Raw genomic sequence first — 9,480 nt, 5'->3', positions numbered from 1 at the left:
TCTAATTCGCTAGAATAGGAGGGGGTGGGTTCTGTTTTTAGTTTGCCGTATACTTGTTCATCTGCCAGCTTTATATTTATTTGTGCAATGTAATCCTTTTTGTTCATGACCGCCACCACTCCCCCTTTATCAGACATGCGAATTACTATTGATTGGTCCTCCTCCAAATCTTTAAGTGCAAGTTTTCGTGCCTTATCCAAATTATTATGCCCAGTGTTCGCCACATTAAGACAGCTGTGCAATTCAGTGAGTTCTTTTTCTATCATTTCTTGGAATCTGTCAATTCCCTCAGTCCTGGACTGAACCGGGTAAAAATAAGGATTTTGACTTCTATGAAGGTTATTTCTGTTGATGTCTCTTACTTTATACGATGCGGTCAAAACTGAGAGCAATAGGAATAAATCGGGTGCATCTCTGCATTTCTCTCACGTTCACAATGGCAGTGTAGCAAGTTTTAAAGCATATGGAATCGAAAGAGTTAATAAAGCTGCAAGAGGAGGTGACATGCAAAGAAAGTTGTTCAGCCGTGAAGCCTTTTGGCAATACACATTGCGAATAAGAGCTCCCCTTGGTTTGAACAAAAGGGAATTCATGTTGCACTACTAATAATCTAGTATTTGCTTACACCTCGTTGCAGCTAGGAACTAACTTTCAGATCTCCCCTGGTTTGCAAGAAGGTTTAAGAAACACCTATATGCACATCAATTCACACAGTGCGTTATTTGAATTGCGATTCATCAAATGTCTTTAACAGAACCTAATTAGAATTTCCTCCCCTGGTGAAGATGTATTCACACACCACTGATCCTTATACTGTCACCTCCGTAGCCTCCAATGTTTATGACGAGCTTCTAGTTATTGGGAGACATTGGTGGTGACAGGTGAGTCGATCATTTAAGAAAATGCAACGGTGAAGTTTTAAAGTATACCTGTTTGTCTTTTTATCTTAATGTTTGTTACACATTTTTTTTTCTACTGAATGTGCTCCTCCCTCCTGAATCAGGTATTTAGGAGGTAGGGTGCACACAGGTTCTATGGTGATCAAGAACGTGCATGCGTTCGAAACGCGTCCATGTGAGTTGCCTGCCGGCATGGTGATGGTGTTTGGAGTGTGCTCTTTATTTTAAAGGAAAGAATAAAATTCAACATTTTAAGGCACTGCTGGACTATTCCTTTCTTCTATTGCTGACACGTATGAAGCCAGGCCTGGCTTGAAGTCCACGCAGATCGTGGAGGAGGTGAGCTGAAAGAGAAATATTTTCTATTTTTGCATGCCACCTTTTTGAAGCCTAACAGAGGAAATGCTGACCCTACCTGTTGGATATCAAATGATAAAATCTTACTTTCTACATCCATAAGGTGTACACGCAATATTAAGCGTTATGTCCTGCGAAATCATACTGCCCACTTCCTGCTAGACACACCACGTACCAAGTAAGATATTTTGTCTAGTTCTCAATCTTCTGGTGGTTGTTCCAGGTACACTCAATTGTTGGAAATATGTTGGATGTGGTTCTGGTCCCCAATGTAGATACAATAGTAATGTGACAAGAGGCATCTTGGGAGGTAACTATTTTGTGTGCTACCTATTATTAGAAGCTCTAGATTCTACATAGGGAAAACTGAAAGACAGTTACATGTAAGTCAGATAGCACTTGTATTCTGTGAGAGTAAGAGGGGGCTTCCCAAGCTTTGTACAGCATATGCAGGAGGTACAGAATAGTGACTGCAGTGAATTGAGATTTTGAGGGGAAGGTGATAGGAGGCATTGGTTACTTCAAACGGAGGCAGCTGGATACTGAAGCTGGATTCCCAGGGCCCGTTAAGTCTCAATGATAGACTGGAGTTCTACTTCAGGTAAGGAGTTTCCCAAAAATGGAGATGTTTTTCTCATTCCATGATATTATGATTTTTATTTGGAGTTTTGAGTCGCTATTTAGGTATCATACTTGGATCTGCTGTCCATGTCACATGATCACTTTAGTCACCTGATTGTTCTGTTTTATAGGCACAGCGCAATGATGTGAACGAGGCCGGAAGAAGCGCATCATGCTGCGCGAAACCGCCGGCAGTCACCTCTGAGCGCCCCACACCAGCCCTGTCGTCCCGTCCATGGAGGGTTCCGAGGTCGAGCCGTGAGGCATCTGTGGTTGCGGTGAGTGTGGGAGTCTCTTTGTATTCTGCACAGTTTGTTATTCATTTTGGCTTGTGACTAAGGTAATGGAGGTAAATTAGAACATGTATTGAGGGCACGGGATGATCTGTGGATGCTTCAGTGTTGGGGCACTCATTTTCAGTAGCAGGGTTGCGTGGTATTCCATGCTCTTTGTTAGCGGCAATTTTAGTTTTATTTCCAGTTCTGTATGTTCCATCAGAGCGATCATTTCTGTCCCTCAAGTTTTTGGGTGCCTTTTTGGTGATTAATTCAAATCTCCCGCCATTATTTTAATTTGTATGTATAAAAACACAAATTGTTGAGCAAATGTAAATGGGCCTGATGAAGAAGGGGTTTCCCTTGGAAACGAGTTGTCAAATGCATGCGTGTAGGGAAGTTTGAGGTTTCTGCCAAGGGGGGGGTTGTTCCACCAGCAACACCTCCCTCCAGCAGTAGCACCCCCATCACCTGACAGATGACGAGGGGTGCAATTACCAGGAGGATGGTGCTGCTGATGGCTGTTGGGGGTGATACTGCTTGGGGGGGGGGGGGGGGGATGTCCTGGCAGTAGCACCCCCTTATCCATCAGCAGCACCATCCTCCTAGAAGTAGCACCCAAATCATCTATCAGTAGCACCCCTCACCATCCGATGAGTGCAACTGCTTTGGGGGGGGGGGCTGGTATTTGGCTATGTGCTGGCCCAGCAAGGAACTCATTGGAAGAGGGGGAATATCGATGGCTGCATATTGTATAAAGTGAATAGAGGTTTACTTACCACCTTGTTTCGGGCCTGGGCTGCTTCTTGTGTAGCCCTACCTCTAGCGAGGAAATCACTAGAGGTGGAGCTGCACAAGAAGACACTCGCAGCCTGCAATGATGGTGGTAAGAATGGCTCTGTTCACATTGTTTTTAGCATGCCCTTTTGTTTTAAAATGGCAAGTTTAAAAATGTATAATGTGAACGGATCCTTTCTGACAGTGTCTTCCCAAAGAAGTAGCCTCAAGCTGTTGCTAAACTCCAACTCCCATCATTCCCATACAGCCAAAGGCGGTTTAGGAACACACTGCTTAAGGTGTGCTCTCCCCAGTGGAGAGCACCAAAAAAATTTGTAATGTACAATTTTCTGTGCTTCTCTTCTTGTTTCAGATACGTGTATCCTGTGGACTACATCGATGACCTGCGTTTCTTAAAAAATGTAATAAAAATGAACGAGGGCTGGTTGTGGGGGGAGTGTTTTTTGTAATAAAATATTTTTTGTGTGGTTTTATTTGTTTACTTTAAAGCTTAGTAGTGGAAGCTGTCTTATAGACATACCATTACTAAGCCGGGCTTAGCGTTGGCCCCAAAACCAGCTAGTGCTAACTCCCAATTAGGCTGTTGCTGCTTGGTTGGTATCTGGCTGAGAATGAAAACACTGGGAACCACACACGTTCCAACCAAGCAGCAACAGTCTGACATTACCAGGGTGGGCGAGGAACATTGTTACTGGCCTTCCCCAGCCTAAATAGCACCCACCTGTTACTACCTAGGCCCAGGAGCGCCATATTTGATGCTCCGGGCCTGTTCGTACTGGCACTTCTCAGCACCCCTGGGTTTTGGGGCTAATGCTAAGCCCCGGATTAGTAATTGATTCCGTCTAGAAGACAACATCCACTACTAAGCCTGAAAAGTAAATAAAAAAAACATGCAGAAAAAAATTACAAAAAACAGTCCCCACAAGTCCTCGTTGACATTTAATTTAATTTAAAAAAAAGCAGGTCATCGACGTAGTCCACCAAATCCATAGTTATCCTCAGCATACACATATCTGAAAAGAGAAGAAAAGCGCAAAAAATGGGTTAATCCATTTTGGCAGTGTGTTTCCAAACGAGGAGCCTCCAGCTGTTGCTAAACTACAACCCCCCATCATGAATCATGATGATGCTGACATGAGGAGGCACAGTAATGTGGGGTTTGGAGGGGTGGAGGTGATGAGGAGGCACAGTAATGCAGGGGTTGGGGGTTAATGAGGAGGGTGACGTGAAGGGGCGTTTGGGGGCGGGGGGGGGGGGGGTAAAGGATGCTTGGGATAGTGACACCAGGCACAGTATATAACATGGGGTGTGGGTGACCATGGAGGGCATGAGGCACAATATATAATATATGGGGACACTAGTGTGTAATCTATGGGGCACAATTTGTTTTGCATTTCGGAAGGAATAGTGTATAATATATATATGTACAAAGGCAAGGTGTCCAGCGCGAGTATCAGAAAACAGGATCTTTAATTCCAATAAAAGCTACAAAGACCAGGAGAACATGACAAGGGTGACGTGTTTCGGTCCTAAGACTGGACCTTAGTCATACACAAACATAATGAGTACAAACCTTATATAGATGGCCCACCAGCCAACGACCAATAACTTTTTCATGTTCATAGGTAAAAAAAACTAGACAAAAATTTGTATATTTTGCACGATGATGTCCATTACTATGGTATGAAAAATATTAATTTTATAGAGAACTCTATCTGTACACTTAAAACATTTTGGGACAAATGTTGACACTTTGTGTACAATCAGAGGAAAAGCACCAGTGTAGCGACTTGCGGTGTAGTCTGTGTGGCACCAATATGCATAAATTTGATGACCCTGTCTGCTATATTTAGATGACATTTTTCCTTTGCTTTGTACTTCTGAAGGTTTTCTATGACTTCGAATGCATGCAGGAGACCGACATCCATATTCCTAATTGTATTTAGGCCACAACAATTCCTTGGAATTTGAGGGTTAAACCCGTACACATGACTGTGCAATTCTTTACCAGTGGTAAATTTACAGGTTGTATCTCCCAGCATTGTTCACTTTAAAGGTATGACCTTTACTTTGTTGTAAGAAACTAAGTAAAAAGTGGGGGAGGTACATTACCCAAATTGAAAATGTGCTTCATAGATCGATAGTGATATGGTGTTTTATATATGATGCCTGGTGACAACTAGTTTATGGAAGGGCATACATAAAAACAAAAAACTTTCGATTTTAAAGCAGAGCTCAAAGCCTCCTGTAAACAAGAAGTTAAAGGAGATATGCGGTGAAAATCTTTTACCTCATCCTGTGCCCAGGCTGCAAAAAATAGAATAAAAAATAAAAAAACTTTAACTCTCCTTCCTACCTTCCTACGTTCCCAGGTTGCGAAGATATGTGCATCTTGTTCCTCCACTGCTGCTTGTCTTCCTTCTTCTTACACTGACAGTACTGTGACAGTCCAAGGTTATCACTGGCCGCAGCGATGTCCCGCCTTGGCCGGTGACGGGCTGAGCGCACTGTTATGTAAGGAACTCTGGCTGGCTCATTACATGACCAAGGCAGGACATCACTGTGGCTGGCCATACGCTGACCGCAGTGTAACGTTTCGAACCTAAGAAGCACAGAGCCCATCAGTGGAGGAATGGGATGCCGATATCTCCGCAACCGGGGAACGCAGGAAGGTGAGTTAAAGTTTTTTTATTTTTGCAGACTGGGTACAGGATGAGAGAAAAGATTTTCACTGCATATCTCCTTTAAAATGCTTTTACTTATCCTAGCCATTGTGAGATTAAAATTACTACCGTATAAAGTGACATGCCCAATTTGCTAAAAATGGCCTGGGCAGAAAGGTGAAAAATGGCCTGGTCATTAAGGGTTGAAATTGCATTTATGAGTTCTAAGTTGTTTGTCTATATTCTGAACATTGTGTGATTACAGGGGATCCACTTCACTCTGTATAGCGGCAGAGATCAAGCAAGGAGATGGAGGTGGTGGTAGTGTCGGCAGAGGAGGAAGAGGAGGAGGATGACAACGGACAGCAGGCAGGACCCTCCCATCATTCACCTGCTCCATCACCACCTGATGTGGTGGAAAATGTGGAGGTGGAGGCCGAAGAAGCTTCTCCCTGTCAGGAGCTGCAACTCCCGCCCCCCATCTCCTGAGGAGGAGGAGGAGGAAGTTGCCCACTGCCGCCCCCACCAGGAGGGTAAATATGTGTATTAAAATTTTGTATCTATAAGTTGTAAAGAAGAAAAGGCCAGCAATGAAGGGAAAACCACACAATACAGTAATATATAACACAAGACACTAACTCATTAATCTACATAAAAACCATTGCATACACAACTAAATCACATTATACTCTACATAACTATCACAAACTAACCAACTAAATAACATTAAACTATACTGAACTGACACTAACTAACCAAGTGATTCTAGAAATTAGAATTTTAGAAAAATTAGATTTGCACGATTCGCTAAATTTTCCGAAAAAATTCGGTTCAATCTGACTTTATTTGTGGTGAATCTCTATAAAAAAAAACTGCTATTTCCAGGCTACAGAGCCTCAATAGGGGTGTAGAACACTTTAAGTTGCCGTATCACGCATAGGGAGTGTGCTGTGTTACTAAAATATTATTCTTGAGTAGAACATGCAGATTACAGGCATCGCTATTAGAATCACTGCAGCATAGCGGCACAATGACGAGACCATAGGACCTCACAATTGAAAAAATTTTAGATTTTTTTTAATTTGAAGATTTTAAATAGATAAACATTAAAAGTTTAATTTAATCTGACACCAGCATGAGGAGATTATATAGTGGCAGAATGACACAGCCAGAAGGTTTTGGCAGCATGAGGAGACCATATAGTGGCAGAATGACACAACCTGGAGGTGGTGGCAGCATAGTGGCAGAATGACACAGCCTGGAGGTGGCGGCAGCATGAGGAGACCATATAGTGGCAGAATGAGACAGCCAGGAGGTGGCGGCGTGAGGAGACCATATGGTGGCACAATGAGAGAGCCTGGAGGTGGCAGCATCAGCATGAGGAGACCATATGGCGGCACAATGACAGTGCCTTGAAGTGGCAGCAGCAGCATGAGGGCCATGCCAACTGAGGGTTGAGTCTGAGGAACCCACCGACCGTTGACTGGGGGTGTTGGAAGTCACTTGGGATTAAGTGGATGACCGAGTGAACCAATCAATCACTGCTGCTGGGTTGCTGGTTGAGACACGACCGTTAGCTGACACCGGGAGCTCGGACCTCTCGCTGTGACTCCTGCTGCCACGCGCCCCTACTCTGCTGCGACCTCTACCTGATGAATTCAGGCCTTTGCCACTGCTCTGTGCATGTACAAGTATGTCAGGCAGAGAAGTGCCAGGACAACAGCTGAGTGCGTATATATTACACATAGGATAGGAAATTAGGGGACTAGGTATGTATGGCCTTTAAAGAGGTACTCTGCCCCTAGACATCTTATCCCCTATCCATCGCCGCGGTCCCGCTGCTGGGGAGCCTCGGGATCGCCGCTGCGGCACTGCGCTATCATTACTGCACAGAGAGAGTTCGCTCTGCACGTAATGACGGGCAATACAGGGGCCGGAGCATCGTTAAGTCACGGCTCCGACCCTCGTGACGTCATGGGCCACCCCCTCAATACAAGTCTATGGGAGGGGGCGTGGGGTCATCACTCCCCCTGCCATAGACTTGCATTAAGGGGATGGGCCGTGATGTCACGAGGGGCGAAGCCATGACGTTGCGCTGCTCCGTCCCCTGTATCGCCTGTCAGTACGCACAGAGCGAACTCTCTGTGCAGCAATGATAGCGCAGTGCCGCAGCGGCGATCCCGGGGGTCCCCAGCAGCTGCGGAGTACCCCTTTTAGCAATAACTAGCCCCACGACCCCTATGAGTTTAACAAGAAAAAAACTTAAAAGCGCTGAGTGTGTATATTACACTTAGATTAGATAAAGAATAGAATAAAACCAAAATCCGATACCTCCAGGACCTCACCAGTGCTTGATTGTGGTAAGAGTATATGTATGTATATGTGTGTGTGTGTGTGTGTGTGTGTGTGTGTATGTGTGTGTGTGTGTGTGTATAGCAGCAAAGCAAAACAGCAGCACTCCGATTTTAGATGAAAGCGTGTCAGGCTTTATTCATCAGATGCCACGATGTTTCAACCGTCTCTCACGGTCTTTGTCAAGCTTGACAAAGACCGTGAGAGACGGTTGAAACGTCGTGGCATCTGATGAATAAAGCCTGACACGCTTTCATCTAAAATCGGAGTGCTGCTGTTTTGCTTTGCTGCCTGTTTGTGGGGGCTCTTGACCTGGGCCCGACCAGCTTGCACCCATGGACACCTCGGGAGTGCGGTCCTTTTTGTTGAACTCTATATGTATATATGTGTGTGTGTATGTGTGTGTGTGTGTATGTATATATATATGTGTGTGGGTGTAGGTGTAGGTGTGTAGGTGTGTAGGTGTATGTGTGTGGGTGTAGGTATATGGTAGTAGGTATATGGTAGTTGGTATATGGTATATATAAATAATGAGGAGACAGTGCTTCAAATCCTGAATGAGATTTATTTTATACTAACTAAAAACTGTAGATACATACTATTACTGCACTTAATGTATATTATAGGCATAAAATATATATTAAGAGTCCATATCATGCTGGAACAAGGTGGTAGATGAAAGTTCTGTTGAATATCACTTAATCCGGCATATACTACTCCGGCACTGGTGGCAGCAGATGGATAAATGTCTGTGGCTATTGGCCTAAATGCTCCAGTCATTGACACAAGATACGTATCTAAAGAATTTTATATAGAAGTACTTATTGATCTCACCAAATATGCTGTGGACGTTCTGTATGAGGTCAGCTCTGACAGCAGGAGGACGGCTGGCACAGTCTGCGACGGGCCGTAAGATGGATTATAACACACAGTCTACACTGCACCGCTGCCACACTCCATTTTGGTTAGTGGAGAAAAGACGCTTGTTAGTCCGATCGGCAAGACCAGAGCTCCAGCGGAGTGGCGTCTTGCGTCAGGAGAAGGTCCACGTGGGGTGTGGTGTTGTGAGCAAAGGCCGGCTGTTTGAAAGTGCATGAACGGGATGCTGCTTTGCAGTCCGGGCAACAGAAGAATAGCTTTTCCAAAGATGGAAAATTTCTTGCAGTAGTAGTGCGTATTCAAAAGTCCTCAATCAAAACGCGTTTCAGGGTACTAATACACCACCCGTCCTAATATATATGTGTGTGTATATGTGTATATATATATATATATATATATATATATATATATATTATGTGTTATATATTATTCTACCACAATCATGCACTAGTATCTTTGATTAGATAAATAAAGCAAAAATCTGAAACCTCCAGGACGCCACCATTTTTATAGCACCTAGGGTTATAGGTAAACATTCGATCTAGGCTCGGACCTTTTGTAGCTGTGAGCTGCACACTGTTTCTTGGAAAGGAAAATACGCCTCAGTACGGTTACACCTGAGTTAGGCGTTACAAG

At 44.1% G+C, this 9,480-nt stretch overlaps 1 long non-coding RNA gene across 2 annotated transcripts in view; it reads left to right on the top strand.

Moving 5' to 3' along the window:
• The first annotated feature begins 589 nt into the window (after positions 1–589).
• The window catches only part of LOC130297378 (uncharacterized), a 28,903-nt gene continuing 20,012 nt past the window's right edge, over positions 590–9,480 (top strand). Inside the window, exons 1-4 of one of the 2 annotated variants that reach the window (XR_008849499.1) lie at positions 590–1,857; positions 2,009–2,155; positions 4,837–5,006; positions 5,879–6,146. This is a non-coding gene — a long non-coding RNA (uncharacterized LOC130297378). The remainder of the gene's footprint in view (positions 1,858–2,008; positions 2,156–4,836; positions 5,007–5,878; positions 6,147–9,480) is intronic. The other variant, XR_008849500.1, reaches the window with a different exon arrangement.

Source organism: Hyla sarda, chromosome 1 (assembly GCF_029499605.1).
Source record: "Hyla sarda isolate aHylSar1 chromosome 1, aHylSar1.hap1, whole genome shotgun sequence".
Taxonomy (NCBI): Eukaryota; Metazoa; Chordata; class Amphibia; order Anura; family Hylidae; genus Hyla; species Hyla sarda.
Note: the sequence above shows the minus strand (reverse complement) of the source record. Positions and strands in the feature narration are given on the sequence as shown.